Source organism: Panulirus ornatus, chromosome 36 (assembly GCF_036320965.1).
Source record: "Panulirus ornatus isolate Po-2019 chromosome 36, ASM3632096v1, whole genome shotgun sequence".
Taxonomy (NCBI): domain Eukaryota; kingdom Metazoa; phylum Arthropoda; class Malacostraca; order Decapoda; family Palinuridae; genus Panulirus; species Panulirus ornatus.
In genome coordinates this window covers 12,447,473-12,471,546 of record NC_092259.1, presented here as the reverse complement: position 1 = coordinate 12,471,546, position 24,074 = coordinate 12,447,473, and the positions used below count along the sequence as shown (strand labels likewise).

The following is a 24,074-nucleotide window of genomic DNA, read 5'->3' as shown; positions in this document are numbered from 1 at the left end:
GATTTTAAAACTTTTTATGTTAGGTTTATTTTGACGAGGCAGGATCTAGGGAACACACTTCTAGTTGTGCGGGAAAGACTACTTAGTTCTACCCATTACCTTCTGCCTGTTACACTTGTGTCACGATCCCGTTACGTTCTACCTGCCACAACAGCGTCAAATGCCCATTACGTTCTACTTGTTACGAAAGTGTCACGATCCCGTTACGTTCTTCCTCTTACAACAGTGTTACGCTTCTGTTCCGTTGACGTTCTCATCAGAAATACAACGGTAGTATACATCAAGTACACCACAGGAGTTTACCCTTAGGATACCACGGCTGTATACCCCAGGTATACCACATCTTACCCCGGGAATACCACGGGTGTTATACCCAAGGTATACCGCAAAGAGCATACCCCCAGGCATACCAAGGGAGTTTACCCCGGGTATTCGTAAACTCGCCGGGGGAGGAGGGCTTTCCTACGGCTCCGGGCGATCATTACAGTGCTGGCGAGAAGGTCAGGCAAGTCTTCTCTGTTCCCTCCTCTCACACGAGAGAGAGAGAGAGAGAGAGAGAGAGAGAGAGAGAGAGAGAGAGAGAGAGAGAGAGAGAGAGAGAGAGAGAGAGAGAGAGCAGGCTGGCGATCATTTTCTTCCCTCATAACATACGAGACTAGAGCAACGCCATCTATACATAACAGTAGCGTGAGTAGCCCACTGACACCATAAAAGATTCGTACTGATGCGTGCGTCATGAACTCCTTTGAAGCATCATATAAGAGCGCCACGAAACTCACGAGGCGTTGTGTTAAGCCCTTCCTCCCCGCATGAATCTTCGAAGCAGCTCATTAAAGGTTAGGTCGGAAACCGGGTCTCTTGTCTTCCGGGGACTGTGGAGAAATATGTGGACCTCTTTGGTGAACATCGCTCTTCGAAACTCTGGAATATCGCAGCCAGACGATATAATTCCTGAGAGCATCATGTACAAAACCTAATAACTCTGAGGTCAGTAAATTCAGTCCTCTGTTAATTCATTCGTGCTTTGAACTACACGAACTGAGAAGGTACAGTGACAAGGGAGAGTGACACGTGAGGACCAGGGACCAAGTCGGTCCTTGTCAGACAGTTTTATGTCATTACCTCAAAGACACTTCTTGTCTGTATTGGATTTGCTTTTGACAATGTTTTCTGCCACTTTCTGGCATCTATCCAGATGAGTTCTTTCACTCAGTTTATCTTTTATTCACCACAGACCCACCTCATGACAACTCTGACCTCATCCAACAAAACTCTTTGCTCCTACATCTTAAAAACGCACTCATCCTTCCAAACGAACGTTAGGCATGGCTCTCCCTCTGCCCGACACACACACACACACACACACACACACACACACACACACACACACACACTGCACTAGTTGCATTGTCTCCAGCACTCCCTCTTCCTCGATCATTTGGACAAGGTCACCTCCCTGAGCCTCACTCTCTCTCTACCCCTCTCCTTCCCAGTGTCAGGTGTCAGGGAGGAGCGGCTGACGGTGTCAGGTGTCAGGAGAGGGGGAGGGGGCATGGGAACGTGAGGGCAGGAGCGGATAGGACTGTAGCAAACGTTACTGTTTTCAAATGTTTATCATCTGTCTAGGTAAGTGTAGAGGTACATTGGGTATATTTACGTGGACATGGGAGGGTGACAGGTGGGCCTAGGAACGCAAAGGGTCTCCCCTCCCGCCAGGGTGGAAGGGTGATCCGAGATACATCAAATACATGATACATAATTACAGTGATAATTAGTGATGCTGACAGCAACATAAGTAACCTCATTTGTGTAATACAAAGCAAGTTTAAGGTATGTCATACAGAACATCATGATAACATTACACTTATAGGGCATACTCTTAACAAATTATATACACACTGAGATGTGTATTTGAAACAGGACACATTACACTTAGTGCATACGCTTAACAAATTACATACACACTAAGAAGTGTATTTGAAACAGGACACAGTGTAACGTACAGTCGTTAACATTGATAGCAGTACGAAAGGTCAAAGATACATGACATGATGGGCATACAGTTACACAATATACTGGCTCTGGGCATGTTGTTAACATTCACAGTAAGACAAAGAGGGGTCAAGGTGCATTACACACTGGAAATTGTAGTTAAGGAACGTGCTTGTGCTGGGCATGATTACAGGCGAGTTTTAGATGTAGTGGCGGGATATCTTCAAGTATATTGCGATTAATAACGTAATCACAGAGCCGTCCACACAGGAAGCCTTGAGGTCTCAAATCTCTGGTTTTTGAGACCTTCGTTCATATTGTATCGTGCTATTGTTCTTCAGGTGCGGGACGGAGTCGGCATTTGGAACATACAGGATCATGCTTTCTCGTTATTTGCCACATGCACCCGTATCCTAGGCTTATTCAGGCAGTTACAACCTCACATTGTGTGGTATGGGTCCGGCGTACATAGCACTACAACTACTTTGTCTCATGATCTCTCATGAGATTTTCTCCCTCCCGGGTATATGCGGCTTCCTCATGGCGGACTACGCCTTTGCCTAGAGCATGTCAGAACCCCAGAGCAAACAGGCATGATGCTCATGCGCCACATGAGAAGGCATCCATAGTAACAGAGTGCGTAGGTCACTATTATCCGCTTGTATAAACACGGGATGAATGATTGATGGAGCAGTTTGCTGCGGATTGTTGGCGTCAGAGAGGATTGCCCAGCGTGTGTTAGGAACTGGACGTGATATTTCATTGCCATGAGAATGCCATGAAGGTGGCACACTGGGTAGAGCTGGACCCTGGGGCTGAGTTTGGTTTGGTGAAACATCCGTCTTCCTCTGTGGTCGAGTTACAGTCTGATCCTGGTCCCCGGCATTGTAAATGGTCCGTGTTTATGACCTCACCTCTGTCAATAACCCGTGTTTACATGGTCATCCTTGTAAATAACTCATGTCTGTGTGGGTTACGTCCTGGGGTTTATCATAAATAAGCGTTTTACAATGACCTTGTACTCAGTAAATATTTAACAATCTTGTAAATTATTCATCTGTAGACTTTGGTCTTTTAAATAGTCAGATTGTACACACCACACACCCCAGCTCATTTTCTGTAAATGAGTCGTATTTACAGTTTCTTCCTGTTGATGCTCCACAGTGTACCCTGATTACGGTGTGCTCTTTTGTAAAATGACTAACATGGCGACACAGATTACAGCCTCGCCCTCGGAAATAACCCAGGTATGCCAAGACCACAGCCCAGCCTTGTGACCATGTAATGATTACGCGGAAATCACAACCCGCCCTCAAAATAACCCACATTTGCACCTGGCGACCCATATTTAACGGAGATGACACCCTGCCTTCGTAAATAATCGTAAATTTACACCGGCATCATCACAGCAGCTTATATGATCTCAAGATCACACCCCTCCCTCGTCTTCGGGAATACTCCCGTCCTCCTACCAAGATCACAAACCCCCTTTGGCAAGTAATCCCATCCTTGTACCAAGATCACAGTCTACCTGCGCAAGTCATCCCGCCTGTCCAACAAGATCACAATCTACCTGCGCAAGTCATCCCGCCTGTCCAACAAGATCACAGTCTACCTGCGCAAGTCATCCCGCCTGTCCAACAAGATCACAGTCTAACTGCGCAAGTCATCCCGCCTGTCCAACAAGATCACAGTCTAACTGCGCAAGTCATCCCGCCTGTCCAACAAGATCACAGTCTACCTGCGCAAGTCATCCCGTCCTTGCGCCAAGATCACAGATCAACCCTCGCAAGTAACCCCGTCTGTCCAACAAGATCACAAGACGTCTTTTGTAAGTTACCCCATCTGTACACCAAGATCACGTTCGTTGTATAATCTTTTTATCTTTTTGCACCAAGATTACGCCAAGTCCTCGTTAATATTTCTTTCATTTTGCGCCCAAGATCACATCTCGCCTTCGCCGGTAATCGACTCTTAAACTTGGATCACAGTCTTATAGGCTTGTTAACCCACATCACAGCCAGGCTTGTTAACCCAGACCACAGCCTGGCTTGTTAACCCACATCACAGCTAGGTTTGTTAACCCAGACCACAGCCTGGCTTGTTAACCCACATCACAGCCAGGCTTGTTAACCCAGACCACAGCCTGGCTTGTTAACCCACATCACAGCCAGGCTTGTTAACCCAGACCACAGCCAGGCTTGTAATTTAGCCATGTATATTCAGTGGACGTCAGACCGCCATAGGGTATTCATACGTCGTATCAAACACGAGATTGAGAACAAAACAGTCTTTGCATATGATGATCTAGGCCAAGTGGGGAGTCATGGCCAAGCGCTCGTCTGGCCCTGACCGCCAAGTTTGAGTAATGGCCAAGCGCTGCTCCTGGCAAAGTGGGAGTCATGGCCATATGACAGTCCTGGCCAAGTGACGGTCACGGCCCTGTGGAGGTCTTGGCCAAGTGAGGAATGATGGCCAAGTGGAATTCATGGCCGAGGACAGCAGATAAAGAACCACTCCACACAACCACCATCCCAGAATACATATATTGTTTACGTGAGAGAGAAGTCAACAACCAACACTGCTTCATAATGTTTACAAACTTTATTCCCTTTTCTTAACCACAGGAGAACAGTCGAGTTTTTGGACTCGCGTATCCCCTCAACCTCCCAGCTATTGGCAGTTCTTAATTACTTGTTTAGAAAATGTTGGAGAAACTGTCTCCAACATTGTGTTGTACCAAACAGCTCCTGACTGATTACATCATGTGAGTGTCCAGAGTAAACCATGGAAAGGTTTGAGGGGGCCTGGTTGTGGATAGTGAGCTGTGGTTTTGGTGCATTACGACAGCTAGAGGGTGTGAGGGGATGCGGCCTTTCTTCGTCTGTTCCTGGCGTTACCTCGCAAAGGAGTGAAATGGCGATCAAGTGTGGGGGAAAAAAAATATTTGTAAATTAAGTGAAAAAAATGTGTGTGTCTCTGATCATCTAACTGGGACAGATAGATTGTGTTTTGTTACAAGTTAATTTTACGGTCTCAGTCCACCGACAACCTGCCCAGAGTTTCCTTGTCGAGCCTGCATGGGTCCACCGACTCCTTGTCTAGCGATCATTCGTCTAGCGACGATTCGTCCACCAACCTCTGGGCCAAACACCATCACTTGCCCTCCCAGTGTAAACGAAGACTCGAGGGTGTCACATCATTACCAAAGACCACACCGTGTTTGCCTCGAGACCACGTCGTCCGTACCACCACCTGCACACACTCGCGGGCCATCGTTACTCTTCATTATACGTGAGTTACAATCGTGCTCCAGTGTCGGCGAGAGGCAATAAGCAGACAGCCAGGGAGGGAGGTACAGACAGAGAGACTGTATCATTTAATAGGGAGTGGAAGCAGCGAGGCAGTTAAGGAAACCCTTCATGAATAGTCATCCCGATTGTCTTTACAAATGGATTTGAAACCGTTTTCATCGACCTTGGAACTACTCATGGGAGGAACTACCAGGTTAGCGAGGTCCAACTTGTGTGTGTGTGTGTGTGTGTGTGTGTGTGTGTGTGTGTGTGTGTGTACCGGGCCGGGATCTACCAGGTTAGTGAGGCACACCGGCAGGGAGTGGGGCTAAAGGCACCTCCATATACGGCACACCATCCACAGTCCCAGGAGTCCCAGATGTCCCACCTCCACCATAGCCTCGAGGAGCCCCTCCACAGATGTTTACGACCCCTGCAGATACCGTCCTCGTCGCACGATGTGACGTTGCAACACCGTGTGGCATGATCGTACACGCAAGATGCCGTGGAGCAACTACATGAGTTTCTTTCCTTGACGTCCACACGACGCGCCAATCGTGAGAAGTCGACACTGCGACCCACTGCTAAAGTCCTGTTCTTGCGGTAAGAGTCCCATCTCACAATACAGTACATTGCTTATCAAAGGTGTCTGAGTTTATGATTAGCCTGCTGGATCAGACACTTCTTACTGCTAAATGAATCTTACGTGTTGTTATACATTTATGTAATGGTTTACTACATTATTAAGTAATTGGATAGTAAATAATTTCTTTAAGCATTGCAATTTGAGATAATTAATTTGATCACAATCAAAACTTCCCCGACTGATCTCTTTTGCATACGAATAATCGAGAGTAATGCGTTTGAAATCTGGCCATTTTTGTCTTTAGGTAGTGCTGTCAGTTCGTCTCCGGAGATGACAGTACAGAGAATGTTTTCCGTGATACACGCAGCACAGAGCCTGGCTGTGAGCGGGGCGAGCAGGGTGACGTAACGTTGCCGGAGGGGAGCTCGGGGAGGGCGGGGATACGTGGAGGGGGAGTGAATTTTGGGTGGTTGGGGGTGGGAGGGGGACACTTGGCCCACACTATGACTGTCTGGCCTCACCTGGCAGTCCTCACACACACACACACACACACACACACACACACACACACACACACACACACACAAAGCGTACAGATGTTTACGCCATTGTAAAACCTCCCCTTCCCCTCTACAATATAACAGGTAACCACAAGCAGTTCATACTACACAGGAGCCCCCAGACACCGGGGCATGGTCTGGCGACACTCATGCACGTCCACACACACACTGAGGGAGTTGAGAGGGTGGCAGGCAGGAGGCCAGGGCACCGGCCCTCCCTCCTCACACACATTAGCAAGTAAAAACCTAACCAGCTGGCAAAGGGCGAGGTGCACCTGTGATCTAAACTCCCCTCTCAATCCCCACATTCACTGCCAAAACCACGCACTCACTGCCAGCACCACGGTTCACCGCCAACGCCACGCAGTCACCGCCAGCGCCACACTTCAGTGCCAACGCCGTGCGTTAAAGTCGTGCCGACCGGGGGTCTGTCGGGCCCCACACGGGGAATTTTGGGATACACGACGTAACCCATTCAGTCCTGCCCCCTCCCACTCCTCTTCCGAGCTCGCCCCACCCGGGTCTGGTAACACCTTTGATACGACGCTGAAATACCTGCACCTCAGCCGTCGTAAATACACGACTTTCCATTACGTTCAAGACAAAGGTTTTTGTTCGTGTTTCTAGACAGTGATTTAAATCGTGCCGCTACCCGCGTGGAACCAGAGGAGAAGCGTGAAGTCATCAAAGGAATTTGTTCCCTCGTTCCTTTTTCTTCGAGTGATTCATCATGCACATTCGTTACAGATGTTCTTCTTCACCCTCTCGTGCACAGAACTGTGTTACAGTCATTCTATGGTTCCCTACGTACCCTACTTCCTTTAAGGGTATCGAAGCCGTATGTACGGTACAGTGTGTCTGTAGGCTACCTCTACAGATCTGTACCTTGGCCGCAAAATAAGTGAAATATAACTTTGAGAGGTTTAGTGAATGAGCAAACATATGTTTGGGATCTCATGATCATCACGGTTTGTGTGTGTGTGTGTGTGTGTGTGTGTGTGTGTGATCCATCGTACACCAACACTTGCAGGTGATGTTCCACGTTCCATCCATGGTGGATGGGGCTGGCATACTACGACCCTGGACGGGTAGCGTGAGAGAAAACGACCCTGACATTGACCCCCCCTCCTCCTCGCACTGACCTTGACAATGAAATCTGAAAAACTCCATTTTTTTCTAACTTTTTTTGACGAAGCAAACTGCATCATGGTGTCTCCTGTAACATCGTTTTTCATTGCGTTCTCAATCTGTAAAGATACTTCATGGACATCGTGTACAACATGTTCCCCACGAAGGATGTCACATCCTCTTCGGCCACAGGGTAAGTCATGAGGAGACTTGCAGGAGGTTCCTCTGCTGTGCCGAGCCCCCCTGGCCGCCCCTCCTCCTCCTCCTACAGTGGAAGGCCTCCGTGAAGACCACGAAGGTTTGTTTAAAGCATTTTCCCAGAAATAGTCTGCAGGCGACTGCTAATCTGGTGTGGGTAAACATACTGCGATGGCACATGTGTATTTCCAGAGGCAAGGTTGTATAGAAAGATATATATACAGATACAAGCTTAGGGTACCACTGTGGACTTCCAATAGGCTTCTTCCATTCTTTGAACAGGACAGTATCTTTCATACGATCTTATTTTTTTTTTTTGTCAGATGTAGATTTGAATCGTTTTGTAAATGAGTAACACATACTGAAGATTCAATTAGGAGTGAAAAATGAATAACATAATTACCGGAGGGGGGTGGGAGTAACTAAAACAAAATGCGGTAGAAACCCATCTTTTTCTTCACCTGTCATCAACACCACCTTACACTTCCCTGCGCTCTGTCTTCTCCCTCTAGATGGTTTCTAGACCCCTCTAGACACCGTGTTACAGGATTCCTTAATCCTCTGCATCCCCTGCGACGCACGCGCCTGGGCCTCCCCTCACACCCTTGATCATGGTATTCCCTGTGACGTAAATAATATCAGACAGGCTGATCGGCGGTCGTACACCTGTCAGTGTGTGTGTGTGTGTGTGTGTGGGGCTGGGCCCTGGCCACAGTGGTGGGTAGAGTGTCGTGTTCTGGTGGAGTCGGTCCACACAGCTGCGTCAACAACTGCTGGTCGGCTGGCTGACTCGACCACACCGCACCGCGCCGCGCCCTGCGTCCTCTACCGCCACACATGTTGCAGTAATTACTCCCTCCACGGGCCCCCGTGTCATTTACCTGTCGCATGCCCGCTGGAAAAACAAGGACATAAAGATAATCTTTTTTTTACTGAAATAGAGTTGCAGCAGAAAGCCGACCCGCCACACGTGAGGATGTCAACAAATAACATCCACCCGTCTGGGTAAATGTCATTTAAAAGTATCCACGTCAATGCCACCTGATCTTACGCAGAACTGGCCCCAAAGGCTGGGGGTAAACTGGACATTCCCGCCTGACTCTCCCAGCCCGGGATTAAATTGCATTTCTAGCGCGACTCGGGAGGAGTAAATGTGTTAGAAACTTACTCAGACACGGTGTTGGCCGCGGTGGTGGTGGTGGTACGAGAGGTGTGCGGCTGTGGTGGTAGTGTGGTGGTGGCGGTGGGTGAGGATGATGTGGTGGTGGTGATAGACCAAGAGGCCGTCTTAATAGCCCCTGCTGAGGCAAACGATGGTTCAAGTGGCGCTGCCGCTCGTATAAATAAGGATGTTTGTGAACGGTGGTGCTGGGGATTAGTAGGGGGGCCAAGCTAATCCTCCCCCCGGAGACCAGGGATTGTGTAGCTAATCCGGCGGAGGCAAGACGACAGGGTGAGATTGGTCGTAGCCCTGACTGGTACCAGACTGTGTAGTGATTGTAAGTTACCAGTCTTATACTGGGGGAGGTCATAACCTCCCACTCAGGGTGATGATCACACTAGTGTCTGGCGAGACCCCCTGAAGCCAGGGTGATGATCACACTGGTGTCTGGCGAGACCCCCTGAAGCCAGGGTGATGATCACACTAGCACCAGCCATATGAAGACAGCGCCAGACTAGACCGACCAAGATGTATCGAGCGGTCACCATCCGCATAATGCAGGGGTCTCGGCGCCCCCCTGATGACCCCCGCCGGGTCACGAACCCCGTTGGTCGTCAGGTAGTGTGTTTCCTTGACCCACCACCACGAGCACGACAGGACGACCCTGGAGCACGAACCCAGTACGGTGGGGCTGATCCTCGAGCAGGAAGAAACGACCCTTGAGCACAACGGGTATGACCACTAGGTTACGACGGCTTGACCTCTGACCCGTGCCTTAATGATGTCAATGTTAAGCTTTTGCTGACGTTTCAGTTATTGTTGGTACGGTAAATTCAAAGGCAAAAAAAAGTTTTGTAGTCCACAGTAATATACGATACTCGACAGTCCAGAGCAGCTTCCATAAGGATGTTCAATAATTCACAGCAAGTAGGAGGGGGTACGAGAATCTACAACGATTTAGATGTAAATGTACGAAGTCGCGGGTGTTCCAGAAATCAACAACAGCCGACGTGATGTACGATAATCTGCAAAGATTTAAATGATAATGCACGAAGTCGTGGGTGTCCTATAATGAAAAACGACCTACGCGAGGTACGATAATGCATGAAGTTAGGGATACAAGATGATGATGTAGGTAGAGTTAAGAAGTAAGGTATGGTTGTCTGACGAGGCTTGTACAGTAAATTGCGACTGTTAATCAGCTATATGTGAGTATGATTGAATACAGAAGTATTTGATATACGATAATTATCTGCGTAATTAAAAGACAATAATGAAGATACTGTCGTGTAACACGTTGAGCACGAAGGCCGGAAATCCCTGAGCAGACACTGGCTTGAGCGACGCTCTGGATGAGTGCTGCATAAAACTCAACACCCCTTGCGTTCGGGTCTCTGGTTTAACCAGAGAGCGGTGGTGGCGGCGGCGGCGGCAGCTCAGAAGGCGGCGACAATATATAATTGAAGCAAGAGAGAGGCTGATGCCGGAACAACATTCCCAGTGACAAACAACATGTCCCTCGTCCCCTCACCACTACCCCAGTTCCCAGCCACACGCAGCCCAGCCCCTCTGACAGTGCTGGGTCCACAGCAACGCCTCATCTCACCAAAATGCTCGATAAAGTATACGAGACACTAAAGGAAGGGGAAAGGCTATGAGCAATGAGTGTGTGAGGGTGTGGGTGAACGAGCGGTCGTTGTGTGTTCATAATGGTAGTACGTAACAGTAGCAGTAATAGTCATACACAGGCTGGCCCTGTTGCTCACGGCCACCACGACATCTCTCTTACATACGTGTAATGCCAACTATGTTCATACACGAAGAACGATGTGGTTCACGACAGCGCTGAAAGCCAGTACGCCTGTCCTGGGCTCCCGTGTTTGACGGAGAGGGAGAGATGAGCAACACATGGCAGAGACTGATGAAGGGGAAGGCAGAGACGACGCCATCACAACCAGCGGCCTCTCGACCACCAAGTATTGCCCTCAGGCCATCCTCCACGACTGTGATGACGTGACCAGCAACTTATGCCGAATGTACGAAGACCTACATGGTTTAAGAGAGTCACCAGGGAGCTAACGGAGGCTTGAGCAGGCCTGCGGGGCGAGTGGTGTCCTTAACATTAAACTTATCTCATCCTTGGGCCGGCCTAACATACCACTCAGATAATCAGGGTAACGTTTCATGCATGAGTGATAAACGTCCAGCGACGCGCATGATGGTATACACATGTAAAAGAGAGATAGAAATCATGACGACAAGGACAGACGATTCTCCGTACGACCAAGTCGGGTCCGACAGTTTTCCTTGGTCGTGCGTACGACACTGTGCGACGCAGGCGACACCAACGCTTGCCTGAAGCGTCCGGCACGGACCCATCCAGCAAGCTCAAGCTTGCGATAAACCAACTAGATAGAACAGACCCGCACGCACCCGGTGACGCTAGCCATAACCACAGACACCTCGAGAGAGCTCGCCCATGGCCGTAACATAAGAAAACTTCATGATCCTGAGAGGCGAGTCATGATGATTCGCAGTAGTGTTGTCATCTGTAGGTACCAATGGCCATAGCATTTACAGAACCTCCAGCTGTCATTGTCGGGGAGGGTGGTGGTGGTCTGTGTCACGCTACGGCTTGGCGGGAGAACCTTAAAGCAAGAACAGCATTAAAAGATGCAGCAAGAACGGCGTTACGAGATGCTCTGTAACAGCAGGAACAGCTGCATGAAGGTGTAACAGCAGGAACAGCTGCATGAAGGTGTAACAGCAGGAACAGCTGCATGAAGGTGTAACAGCAGGAACAGCTGCATGAAGGTGTAACAGCAGGAACAGCTGCATGAAGGTGTAACAGCAGGAACAGCTGCATGAAGGTGTAACAGCAGGAACAGCTGCATGAAGGTGTAACAGCAGGAACAGCTGCATGAAGGTGTAACAGCAGGAACAGCTGCATGAAGGTGTAACAGTTCTTTCTGACAAGGACGCGGTCATCTGGGTCCTTGAGAACATTCGGGCCCACCTGTCACACTCCTTTGTTGATGTATTGTACCCACTGTACTGGCTTCAGCGTACCCCTAGCCACGTGCCTTTTATCCAGGCAATCAGAAAAGTGCTTTGTCTAAGTATGTATATACAATAATAATAATAATAATAATGATAATAAAAAGATCCTTTCTTTATGTTGGACGTTCTTGATTCAGTTGTTGATGCCTGAGTGAGGTGTATGAGAAGGGTAACATGCAAGCATATGCTTCATCTTTTTCCCGGTATATACTTCACCTATCTATCTCAGGCGCTCGGCATATTGAGTGCTCAGATGCCGCCACATCAGTGCTTCGGGTTCATCAAGAGAGGTGAATGTGAGAAGGAGAGAGAGGGAGGGAAGGAGGGAGAGAGATAGAGAGGTTGTCACTGTCTTGTACAACTCCTGCAGGGCGCTGGTGGTGGCTCCCCTTGGCAGCATTAGCTGGCTCTTCTTCAGCTAAGCCACCGACGGCAGGACTGTTGTTAGGATGTTCAGTCCAGTAAAAGCTCTTGCCCCGCGCGCGCGCGTTGCAGGACTCGCTGCGAAACAATGCACTTGGTTTGTGAAAGTAAGACATCCTTCTTAGTGATTGAAAAAGAATAAAAGAAAAACTTTTGAAATCACGACGAGTATCCAGATTCATAGTATTTGAAGGGCAAGAAAATTCACAATACTGGGGCCGGAAAATTTACCACAGTGAGCCAGGAAAATTCACCACATTGGGCCAGGAATATTTACCACATTGGGCCAGGAAAATTCACCACACTGGGCCAGATAAATTTACCACACTGGGCCAGATAAATCTGCCACACTGGGCCAGATAAATTTGCCACACTGGGCCAGATGAATTCGCCACACTTGGCCAGGAAAATTCACAATACTGGACCACGAAATTTCGGTAATTATATGAGACATTTCACCCTCATCGTGGAAACGATTGGACCCAACGTACCCCAAAAACCAAACCGGAAAAAAAAGACGAATCATTTTGAAAGTAATTTGGTACTTAGTAGGTAAATATGACCGGCCAAACAGGGCCATTCTGATAAAGCAAACACTTAAACATTTTGCACATTTCCCAAGGCAGTCTAGTTTGAAATCTAATGAATGTTGTTGACCTAAATACAACCTGAAGTTTAAATGACCTTAGGTTTTAATCTAGTGTACCACATTACAGAGAGGTTTTACTGAGCCACAATAAATACAGTTTGTATAAAATGTTGAAACTCGGGACAACGCAAATGTAAATCTCTCTCTCTCTCTCTCTCTCTCTCTCTCTCTCTCTCTCTCTCTCTCTCTCTCTCTCTCTCTCTCTCTCTCTGCACCCCCCCCTCTCTCTCTCTCCCCCAACACGCAAACAGTAATATCAGTGTAGGGAGATGAAACGGAGTCAACCCGCAGCCTGAGTTAAGATGGCCACCAGGGAAGGAGAGAGAGAGAGAGAGAGAGAGAGAGAGAGAGAGAGAGAGAGAGAGAGAGAGAGAGAGAGAGAGAGAGAGAGAGAGAGAGAGACTGAAGATGTGCAAGTCAAAGAGCTTCAGAGAACTGTTGTCACATGTACAAGTACATATATATATATCTACATCTTTGATGAGCTTACATGATGGTAAACCCCCCACCCCACACGTTTGATGATGTAAGACGCCCAAGGATCCTCGAAGCTCTTGCTGTCATCGACCAGCATCCTTACATCTGAGTGGCGAATTACACGAGAGATAAACATCGCATCTTAAGGAGAGGCATCGAGACAAGAGCATCAGCATCCCTCCCCCCCACAGCTGCTGGGTCGAGTCCATAAACAACGGCGTCTTGAGTGGGCGGTACCTGGTTGTGTCGCTTAGTGCTTCGTGCGGCCGTATTTTACTTACCTCCACTCCGGGTCACAGCCGACCACCGCTTGTCCGGACGCCCCACACATCCAGCTGAGGCGAGTCTGACACACACACACACACACACACACACACACACACACACACACACACACACACACACACACGCACACGAGCCCACACACACGAGACGATCTGGTGGCGGGCGAAGGAGTTGGTCCTCGATGTCTTTTCAGGAGGGTGGGTGCGGGACGAGGGTGAGCGTGGCACATAGACCCGGTGCAGTATAGGCCTGAACTAGACGAGAGTAGTGAGCCTGGTACACGGGAATGGCTGGTACTCCTGTGTCTTCACGTTCGGAACACTTCTTGTGATAAGCTCTGTCCACGTGCGAGTGTCACAACGTACGGTGCGCGTTGCTGGGTACTCATCAACGCAGATGTTCAGGTAGGAGGAGACGTGTGTCTGTGAGGCGGGATTCATTATGTATACAGTCTTGTACACTACCACAAACAGGATCATAAGTCATGGAAGGGGTCGAGACAGGAGCCACCTGAATGTATCTTTGTATTTATTTAATTTCGTGTACCCCTGACTTCCGTACCTCGTACAAGCACATAACATAAACAATACAGATATATGAAGAGCGTTAGCATCATGTAAAGGATGTACTTATATTTATGTAAAGAAACGTAATTTTTCACACTGTGATGATACACCGTCTCCCTACGACAATAACCGTCACTGATACCACGTGAAAGTACCAAGTGCTGACTGATATCCCATGACAATTCCTGACCCTTATACCTTGTGGCAGTACCTGATACTGATACCCCTGTGGCGACACCTGATACCTGATATCCTGTGGCGACACCTGATACCTGATATCCTGTGGCGACACCTGATAATACCTAACACTAATACTCTGATGCAATACCTGACACTGATACCCGGTGTCAGTGCCTAAGTACACAATAACAAACATTTAAAAGAAATGTTGATAATAAAGACAGGCAGAGGGAGAGGGGGGGGTCTGGTGTTTCCCTTTAACGTGCCTCTCTTGGGTAAATGTTGACCCCAGACCAACCCACCCATTTCCACGAACACGGCCCTCGTCAGAGACCCGTGGATCGTTCCGGTCCACGCGGATCCACATCTGGTGCTGATCCGTGATGAGGATATACACATCTTGAGTGTGTGTGTGTGTGTGTGTGTGTGGTGAGACAGGTGGCGACGCTTTGCTTGGATCGTGATTCGCAAGGGATGGTGGATCGTACTTGGGGTCGTGCTAGGTGATCCACTAGGCTGGTGGATCATTTTTGGGGTCGTGCTAGGTGATCCACTACGCTGGTGGATCGTACTTGGGGTCGTGCTAGGTGATCCACTAGGCTGATGGATCGTACTTGGGGTCGTGCTAGGTGATCCACTAGGCTGATGGATCGTACTTGGGGTCGTGCTAGGTGATCCACTAGGCTGGTGGATCATTCTTGGGGCCATGGTAGATGATCCACTAGGCTGGTGGATCATTCTTGGGGCCATGGTAGATGATCCACTTGGCTGGTGGATCATGATCCGTAACGATCCACTACTAATGGGTTGCACAGGGATCTGTCACATGACCTCTTGACCTGAAAAGCCTTGACCTTTGACCTGTAGGTTCAATAGTTCACACACACACACACACACACACACACACACACACACACACACACACAAAAGAGAGAGAAAAAAATATAACCTCCACACAAAAAGGAATGAGCAAACTGACCCTCCTTACCTCAGCGTCCGCTACGGAATAATTTATTTGTGGTGTACGATCCTGATGCTTTGCTGTGGTGTGGTGGGCAAATTCAAGGCCTCTATAGCCCTTCCCGTGTTACTCTGCTTTCTAAATTTCGTCACCATTGTTGTTGCTCCTCCTTTAGACCCTCTTTAGTGGCTCTATGTGCTTCGTAATGCGACGCGACCAAAGCTGTGAAGACACGATTACAGTACTGGCCTAATGTAGCATATGTGTATATATGTGTGTGTATGTACGTAATTATGAGGTGCGTGTACTCTTGTGTGATTGCTATGTGTGTGTTACGGGGAGAGAGTATCACACTCGTGTTTCCCCGTCTCCTGACCTCGTAACTATTTATCTTTACCCAGGTGTGTGTGTGTGTATGTGTGTGTGTGTGTGTGTGTGTGTGTGTGTGTGTGTGTGTGTGTGTGTGTGTATGTGTGTGTGTGTGTGTGTGTGTGTGTGTGTGTGTGTGTGTGTGTGTGTGGGTGTACGTGTGTGTGTGTGTGTGTGTGTACGTGTGTGTGTGTTTGCTTCTATGTGAGTGTGTGTCATGTAGGTTCAAACTAGTGAAAACGAGACACACACACACACACACACGCACACACAGAACCCTGAACATTTTTCACCCTCTCTTGTGGAAAAATTTCGGGAAAATAGAGACAAGTAGAAATGGTGGGCCGTGTTAGCGAGTAACGGAAGAAATATTATAAAGTTCCCCCCATTAGCCGACATTAATTCCCCCGGGTCTCCATTAAGCCCCTTGTGCGTCCATTAAACCGGATGAGGAAAAGAACAGCAAGATAAAACTGTACTACGAATTCATAACAAAATTACGGAAATTTTTTTAGACAAGTATACGTAAAATGCTGAAATCCTTTCATTATATATATATATATATATATATATATATATATATATATATATATATATATATATATATATATATATATATATAATCCTCACGCTTGTCTGAACACATAGAGAAATGACCCAAGTCCTTAGAGGCTTGAGTGATATAAATCACATTCAGCCATCGTCTACAACGTCTGTGTACCGTGCACAGAATACTCGTCCAATCATCGTAACTCCGCCTGGTATTCCACGCTCAGGATGGCAGGCAGGGGGGAAAAAAATACGACGCCCACATTGCCTCGTTAGGGACAAAGGGATGGAAACCCGGCAGCCTTCTCATGTACAGTCAACCACATTATTGTGGAGCTGTGTGCCGTGTGAGGAATCTCTCTCTCTCTCTCTCTCTCTCTCTCTCTCTCTCTCTCTCTCTCTCTCTCTCTCTCTCTCTCTCTCTCTCTCTCTCTCTCTCGTCCATACAGAACTGATTTATGAGCACATCGTCCTGAAAATGAAAACGGACAAATTTATCATTTTTTTTTTTTTTTTTTTTTTCAAGTGGGCGTCAGTAGGCTTTCCCCACCGAGTTACGGACGGACTCGCGGCTACGCCAGGAAACATCTACAACACCTCCTCCTCCTCCAGGATCACACAGTCTGCACCAGAGGAACATCTACAACACCTCCTCCTCCTCCTCCTCCAGGATCACACAGTCTGCACCAGAGGAACTCTGGGACGGTGTGTTACGAGAGAGAGGGGAGGGAACCGCTGGCGGATCACACCAAAAGGAAAAAACTGGAGAAGCGCATTTCCCTGGAAGGCCCCCCTGCGGAAGACTGATGGTCCTCCAGATTCAGCGTGTGGGAGGAATTATATGAATCTTGCCCTCGCCAACTTGGGATACTGTCTTCACTCGGCCGGGTTTTTTAAACACCGGAAAAAAAATGATATTTCTTTGGGTAAGAGGCACGTTATTTTTACAGGTAACGAGGCCAGTTTTAAGGGAACTCGTTAGAGGCCGTAATGGAATTAGCATTTTTTTTTTGTTTTTTTTGGAGTAGCCAAGTTGAAAGAGAATCCTCGTAGCGTATATGCAGGAGGTTAATTACAAGGGCAGTATCTGACAATACCGAGCTCGTCTATCGACATCTATTGCTTACCCCCCCCCTCTCTCTCTCTCTCTCTCTCTTTCAGGATTTTGGTTGCGTCACTCTTCATAAAGTCCATCTTTGTAATTCTCCTCCTGTCTTTAAGTATGTTAGTTAATATAATGATTCACGAAAGCGTTATATATATATATATATATATATATATATATATATATATATATATATATATATATATATATATATATATATATATATATATATATATATATATATATATCGTCACTGTATCAATCTGTCTATCTCCATCTATCTCTCCTCTCTCTCTATATATACGAGTAATAAACGAGTCGGCAACGAAGTAAAGTACCTGCTAGATATGACCAAATTACCCTATAAAGAAAAAAGTTACCGCTTCAGGCACAGCCTCCACTTCCTTCCTAAAAGTTCCCAGGCCCCCCACAGCCCCCAAGCCAACACACACACACACACACACACACACACACACACGCGCGCGCGCGCGCCTTATGAAGTTCTAAAAGAAACTACTTTTATATTCTCCGTTCCTAAAACTTCTGAGATACTCTTTTTATTCCAGCTTTCCTTGGGCGAGCCAGACGCCCCTCCCCCCGCAGTCAAGTACTTACATTAACATCGGTTAAAATTAGTTAAATTACTGTAAGACGGAGGGGATGAGAGGTGTGGGCTTCTCACGCTTGAGGGCGTTGCGCCAGGTGTAGTTTTTGGTCCTCCTTCTCCTCCTTTTATCTGCCATCTTACCTGATCCTTCATAAGGAGATACGATCTGGTAAAGTTGGGTGTCATGTAGGTAGAACATGTGTCGAGGGGGTTTTGCCATGCTGACGCCTCTGATGCTACTAACCGCCAAAGGTATTTTGATGATGAATATTTGAGAATTATATATATATATATATATATATATATATATATATATATATATATATATATATATATATATATATATATATATATATATATATTGTGAGGTGTGGAGTCTCATGCTTAATCCTGAGTGTCGTAACGGTTGTCTATCCTCATCCCGATGTTGCTATGTTGACCTGAAGACTATTCTGGTGAAGTTCCCTGAGAGGCATGTACGCCGTTTTCCGTCGACCAGAGGCCAGCTGTCTAGATTTGTCTAGTATCAAAGGAAGGCTTGTGTTGTGCGAACTGGGACGATAGTATGGGTGTATTTGGCCATGCTGACACTCGAGGGTCAGGTCAAAGTTCAGGCCAGCATAACCAAAGTTCGTATCGTCGTGCCCAAAGGTCGTACCGTCGTGCTCAAGGGTCGTGCCCCGTCTTATTTAAAGGCCCGTACTGTCGTACTCAAGGATTGTACCATCGCGCTTTGGGATCGTACCGCCGTGCTCAAGGATCGTACCATCGCGTTGTGGGATCGTACCGCCGAGCTCAAGGATCATACCATCGCGTTGTAGGATCGTACCGCCGTGCTCAAGGATCGTACCATCGCGTTGTAGGATCGTACCGCCGAGCTCAAGGATCGTACCATCGCGTTGTAGGATCGTACCGCCGCGCTGAAGGATCGTACCGCCGCGCTGAGAGATGGTACCGTCTTGCTCACGAGCTCAACAATTAGGACCTTTTGACTGGGTGGTTATGGAGTTCCGGCTGGCATCATTATCAGACCGGGATCGTGGGCGAGGAGAGGGTGATGTAGGCGTGTTCTTGGTGCTAATGACCTCTCGGCCCTAATTTGATTTCCACTCCGCCCGAGGCATCGGCTCAAGAGTGGAATGTTCTCTTTCTTTCTGGATGGGAGGAACCCAACCCCTGGTCTCAGAATGTCGTGGTTCGCTTTCCCCGGCAGGGCCTTCTGATAACAGTGGCCCGAGTCTCTCTCAAGAACGGTTAAGCTTCGATTTTGAGATGTCACATCCATTTCATAATCCTACTCTTGCTATATAAAACTATTAAGTATATATATAAAAAAAATACATGTGAAGAGAGACCCCTTCTGTAAAGTTAGCTTCATATAAAAGCCAGCGTGTGATAGAGATTGCTCACTGCTTGCGACTCTTTCATAACTCTTTGATTAATCGGTTCATTCCATACTTGGAGTTACGAGACGTTGCATTTCATTGACTAACTGGCTGGATGACACGGGTGCCCAAACTTCCCAATGATTAAGATTAATCTCTTCTGACGTCTCCTTTCCCGATCATTTCTCCGGTGCAGTAATGTTAATCAGATCTGGTCAATTATTTACGTTTGTATCTTCCCGCTACTCTGTACGCTGTTTTTTATTTGTTTTTTTTTTGTGTGTGTGAGACGAAAGCGTTAAGTTGGAGGGAAGATCATCTGTATTTGTAGAGGCAGAATGGCCTCAGTAGCTCATTAACCGGGCTTAACGACGGTCAGGATCGTTAAAGCCCTCAACGTCAGTTTATAAGCACGAGTCGAATAATCTTGGAACACCTTCCTCAGGTGTTGAAGATGCCTCCCGCACACCATACACGCTCTCACACCTTCCTCAGGTGTTGAGGATGCCTCCCGCACACCATACACGCTCTCACACCTTTCTCAGGTGTTGAAGATGCCTCCCGCACACCATACACGCTCTCACACCTTCCTCAGGTGTTGAAGATGCCTCCCGCACACCATACACGCTCTCACACCTTTCTCAGGTGTTGAAGATGCCTCCCGCACACCATACACGCTCTCACACCTTTCTCAGGTGTTGAAGATGCCTCCCGCACACCATACACGCTCTCACACCTTCCTCAGGTGTTGAAGATGCCTCCCGCACACCATACACGCTCTCACACCTTTCTCAGGTGTTGATGACGCCTCCCGCACACCATACACGCTCTCACACCTTCCTCAGGTGTTGATGACGCCTCCCGCACACCATACACGCTCTCACACCTTCCTCAGGTGTTGAAGATGCCTCCCGCACACCATACACGCTCTCACACCTTCCTCAGGTGTTGATGACGCCTCCCGCACACCATACACGCTCTCACACCTTCCTCAGGTGTTGAAGATGCCTCCCGCACACCGTACACGCTCTCACACCTTCCTCAGGTGTTGAAGATGCCTCCCGCACACCATACACGCTCTCACACCTTCCTCAGGTGTTGATGACGCCTCCCGCACACCATACACGCTCTCACACCTTCCTCAGGTGTTGAAGATGCCTCCCGCACACCATACACGCCCTCACACCTTGCTTGGTCCTCCCAGGTGGGAAAATAACTTACGGAAGCGAAGGTTTGCCAAAAAAAATACGCGAATTAAGGAATAAATGGTTGTAAACCTCCTCCCTGAGGTAATATTATGTGTGAATGGTGATCTGTTGTGGATCATACCTGGATGTCAAACACTATACGCCACCTAGCCTTCCTTAACCAAACCTAACTGTGCCCTGCCCGTCCACCTACCTAACTGTGCCCTACCCGTCCACCTAACTAACTGTGCCCTGCCCGTCCACCTAACTAACTGTGCCCTACCCGTCCACCCAACTAACTGTACCCTACCCGTCCACCTAACTGTGCCCTACCCGTCTACCTAACTAATTGAACCCTACCCTTCCTCATCACTGACTGTACCCTGCCCGTCCACCTAACTAACTGTAATCCGACCATCTATAACCAATCCACTCCAGCTAACCTTAGTACAATACAACCTACATCTATCCACCCAGCATTACAGTGGCTGTCAAGTTCCCCTCACTGGTCCAGGTTGCTATCCTTTTTTTTCTTATACTTCACCAACACGTGGGCTGCCGGCATTCAGCCCACAAATAAACACACAACATTCCACATGTACCTCACACGCGACTCCGTTATTGCGGTTAGCACTACTGTGCTAGCTCCGCCTTGTTGTAGGTAGGTAGGTAAGTAGGTAGGCGGGACGGTAGGTAGGTAGGTAGGTAGGCCGGACGGTAGGTAGGTAGGTAGGTTGGCCGGATGGTAGGTAGGTAGGTAGGTAGGCCGGACGGTAAGGAAGGTAGGTAGGCTGGACGGTATGTATGTATGTAGGTAGGTAGGTAGGTAGGTAGGTATGTAGGCGGGACGGTAGGTAGGTAGGTAGGCCGGACGGTATGTAGGTAGGTAGGACGGTAGGTAGGTAGGTAGGTAGGCGGGACGGTAGGTAGGACCACGCACACTACCAACACCAGCTAAGCCGGGCAGGAGGCGACGGACCGAGTCAGTCACCAGTAACAGTGCAGCTGACCCCCACCAGAGGGCGTGGTACAGATAGGGGCCAGACATCTGTCCCCGGGTGGTCCGTCTCACCACGCCCAGCGAACCATCCCGCGGAGAACCACACGACCTGGGGGGAGGGGGAGGAGAGAGCCATCCTTCGTCATGATGACCCACCTTGGAGGGTCTAGGGTAGTTGTGTATGGTGGTGTAAGCCGTAGTACCACACACCATACTGTAGTGGGTTGTCATATTCTGGTCATGTATTCTAAGGGTCGTAACGTCGTGCCCAAGAGTCGTACCGTCGTGCTCAAGGGTCGTAGGGTCGTGCCAAAGAGTCGTACCGTCGTGCTCAAGGGTCGTAAAGTCGTGCCCAAGATTCGTACCGTCGTGCTCAAGGGTCGTAAAGTCGTGCCCAAAAGTTGTACAGTCGTGCTCAAGGGTCGTACAGTCGTGCTCAAGGGGTTAAATAAATAACGTACAAACAGAACCAAAATTACGGAAGGCTTCGAGACAACAGCGTCATATTTCAAACGAAACCAGAGTGAACTGCGTCAAGTGAGGACAGGAGAGGGTAAATCATCCTTTGAACACATCCCCACTAAACAGACCTGTGTGGAGGGAGGGAGGGAGGTGTGTGTGTGTGTGTGTGTGTGTGGAAGGGTGACGGTAGCGAGAAAGATCCACGTCACTCGTCCACGAGGAGGACCTGCTGTTGGAAGATCCCGCGATTCTACAGGAGAAAGATCCCTGGCGATCCATTCATAATCCCTACTCGGGTTGTGTATACCCCACCTGAATGAATAGCCTTAATCCCTTTTTCATCTGATCCTTTATGCCCCTTTCAAAAGATTTTGATTAGTTTTGATGAAAGGGCATTACCGTCGCTTTTACGGAGACCCCTCTCATTTCCTGAACATCATAGATTTAAAAAGGCAAGAAACAATGTAGTATATCCTCATAATCAAGAGATGATTACTGAGATAACCTGATGTTTTGGCTTGAGTTGCTGAACGTGTAATGGAATCTTTGTTTAATGACGTTTTTGAATCAAGGTAAGTCTAGCGCGTCATTACAAGCGTTCCTTGTGGTACATAACCAGTTCCATACCACGAGTGGTTGTACCGCACGGTATATGCACGGTAAGTTCCTGCGTATAAGAATTTAACTTCATGGCATAGGTCAAAGGCCAAGGCCATTATGCTTAAAGGTCGTTCCGTCGTGATCAAGATTCATACATGTTTGTTAAAGCGGGTGGTACCGTCGCGGTCACGGGTCGTGCCGTCTTTCTGAAGTACTGCACCGTGCTAATTAACAAACGTACCTTCGTGCTAAAAAAAAAAGGGGGGGGGGGGTCGTACCGTCGTGTGCTCAGGCGATCCCAACGTGGGCATCGTTGTGGTGGAGGGCAACGCTAGCCATCCAGGTTAATAGCACGGCACAGCGGAAGCCGGCGAGGGAGGAGGGGTATGTATATCATGGTCGTGTGGAGGAGGCGTTGCAGCCGGCCAGCTGCTGCTGCTGACTCCGTCACAGTGACGCAAGCGAGGCGAGACCCTTTATAGCAGATAGCGTCGAGCAGTGGGCCCTCTCCCCCTGGATGGCTTCCCGTCTTGGCTCTCACGAGTGGTCTTAACTGCGCGACAACTTTCACGCTCAGGAGATATAACATGAGCCATCTTGGGTATATACGCACATCCCTAACTACGAAGAAGCAGTTAATCACGAGTTTAAACGCACACATCATTAAGAGAAACGTTCTTCCCTGTTCATTGTCGTATCAGTAGACTTACCCCCCTGTACACCGATGTATATATATGTATTAGTTTCAACATCGGTCCGTCTTGCTTGTTGCGACGGCTGTTTTCATTTCACACCCGACTTTCTGGAAGTCTTAGGTGCAGTGTGGACGATATAGTGGTCTGCATGGGAAGGTGTGTTATAATCTGACGGTGACAAGAATTAAGTGCTGGCTCCCTTTAGGTTGTTCTTGTAAATTCTGAGGACCGAGTTTATTGTTGTTTTTTTTCTTAAAGGAGACACTTCGGAGTTTTGGTCCAGTTCTAAGATGTTTTGGAAAATATCCGTTCATGAATCCTCTTCGTGAAGTGACGTTATAAGTTCTATTCAGTCTTCACCGTAGATCCCGGTATAGGCGTGAGGAGGGGACGACCCTCAACTTGGTGAGAGACTCCTCCAGCGCGCCAGCGCCACCTTCACCCTCCTCCTCCATCAGGAGATAATTGGATAAACCCTGACCTGGTGGGTGGGGTTGGGAGAGAGGGAGAGAGAGAGAGAGTGAGAGAGAGAGAGAGAGAGAGAGAGAGAGAGAGAGAGAGAGAGAGAGAGAGAGAGAGAGAGAGAGAGAGAGAG

At 48.2% G+C, this 24,074-nt stretch overlaps 1 protein-coding gene across 2 annotated transcripts in view; it reads right to left on the bottom strand.

Moving 5' to 3' along the window:
• Window positions 1-24,074, bottom strand: part of LOC139760357 (repulsive guidance molecule B-like) — a 130,384-nt gene that overhangs the window by 92,657 nt on the left and 13,653 nt on the right. Inside the window, exon 2 of one of the 2 annotated variants that reach the window (XM_071683419.1) lies at window positions 15,548-15,742. The exons of the other annotated variant lie outside the window; for it this stretch is intronic. The gene's annotated coding sequence lies outside the window, so the exon portion shown is untranslated. The remainder of the gene's footprint in view (window positions 1-15,547; window positions 15,743-24,074) is intronic. 2 annotated transcript variants of the gene reach the window in all.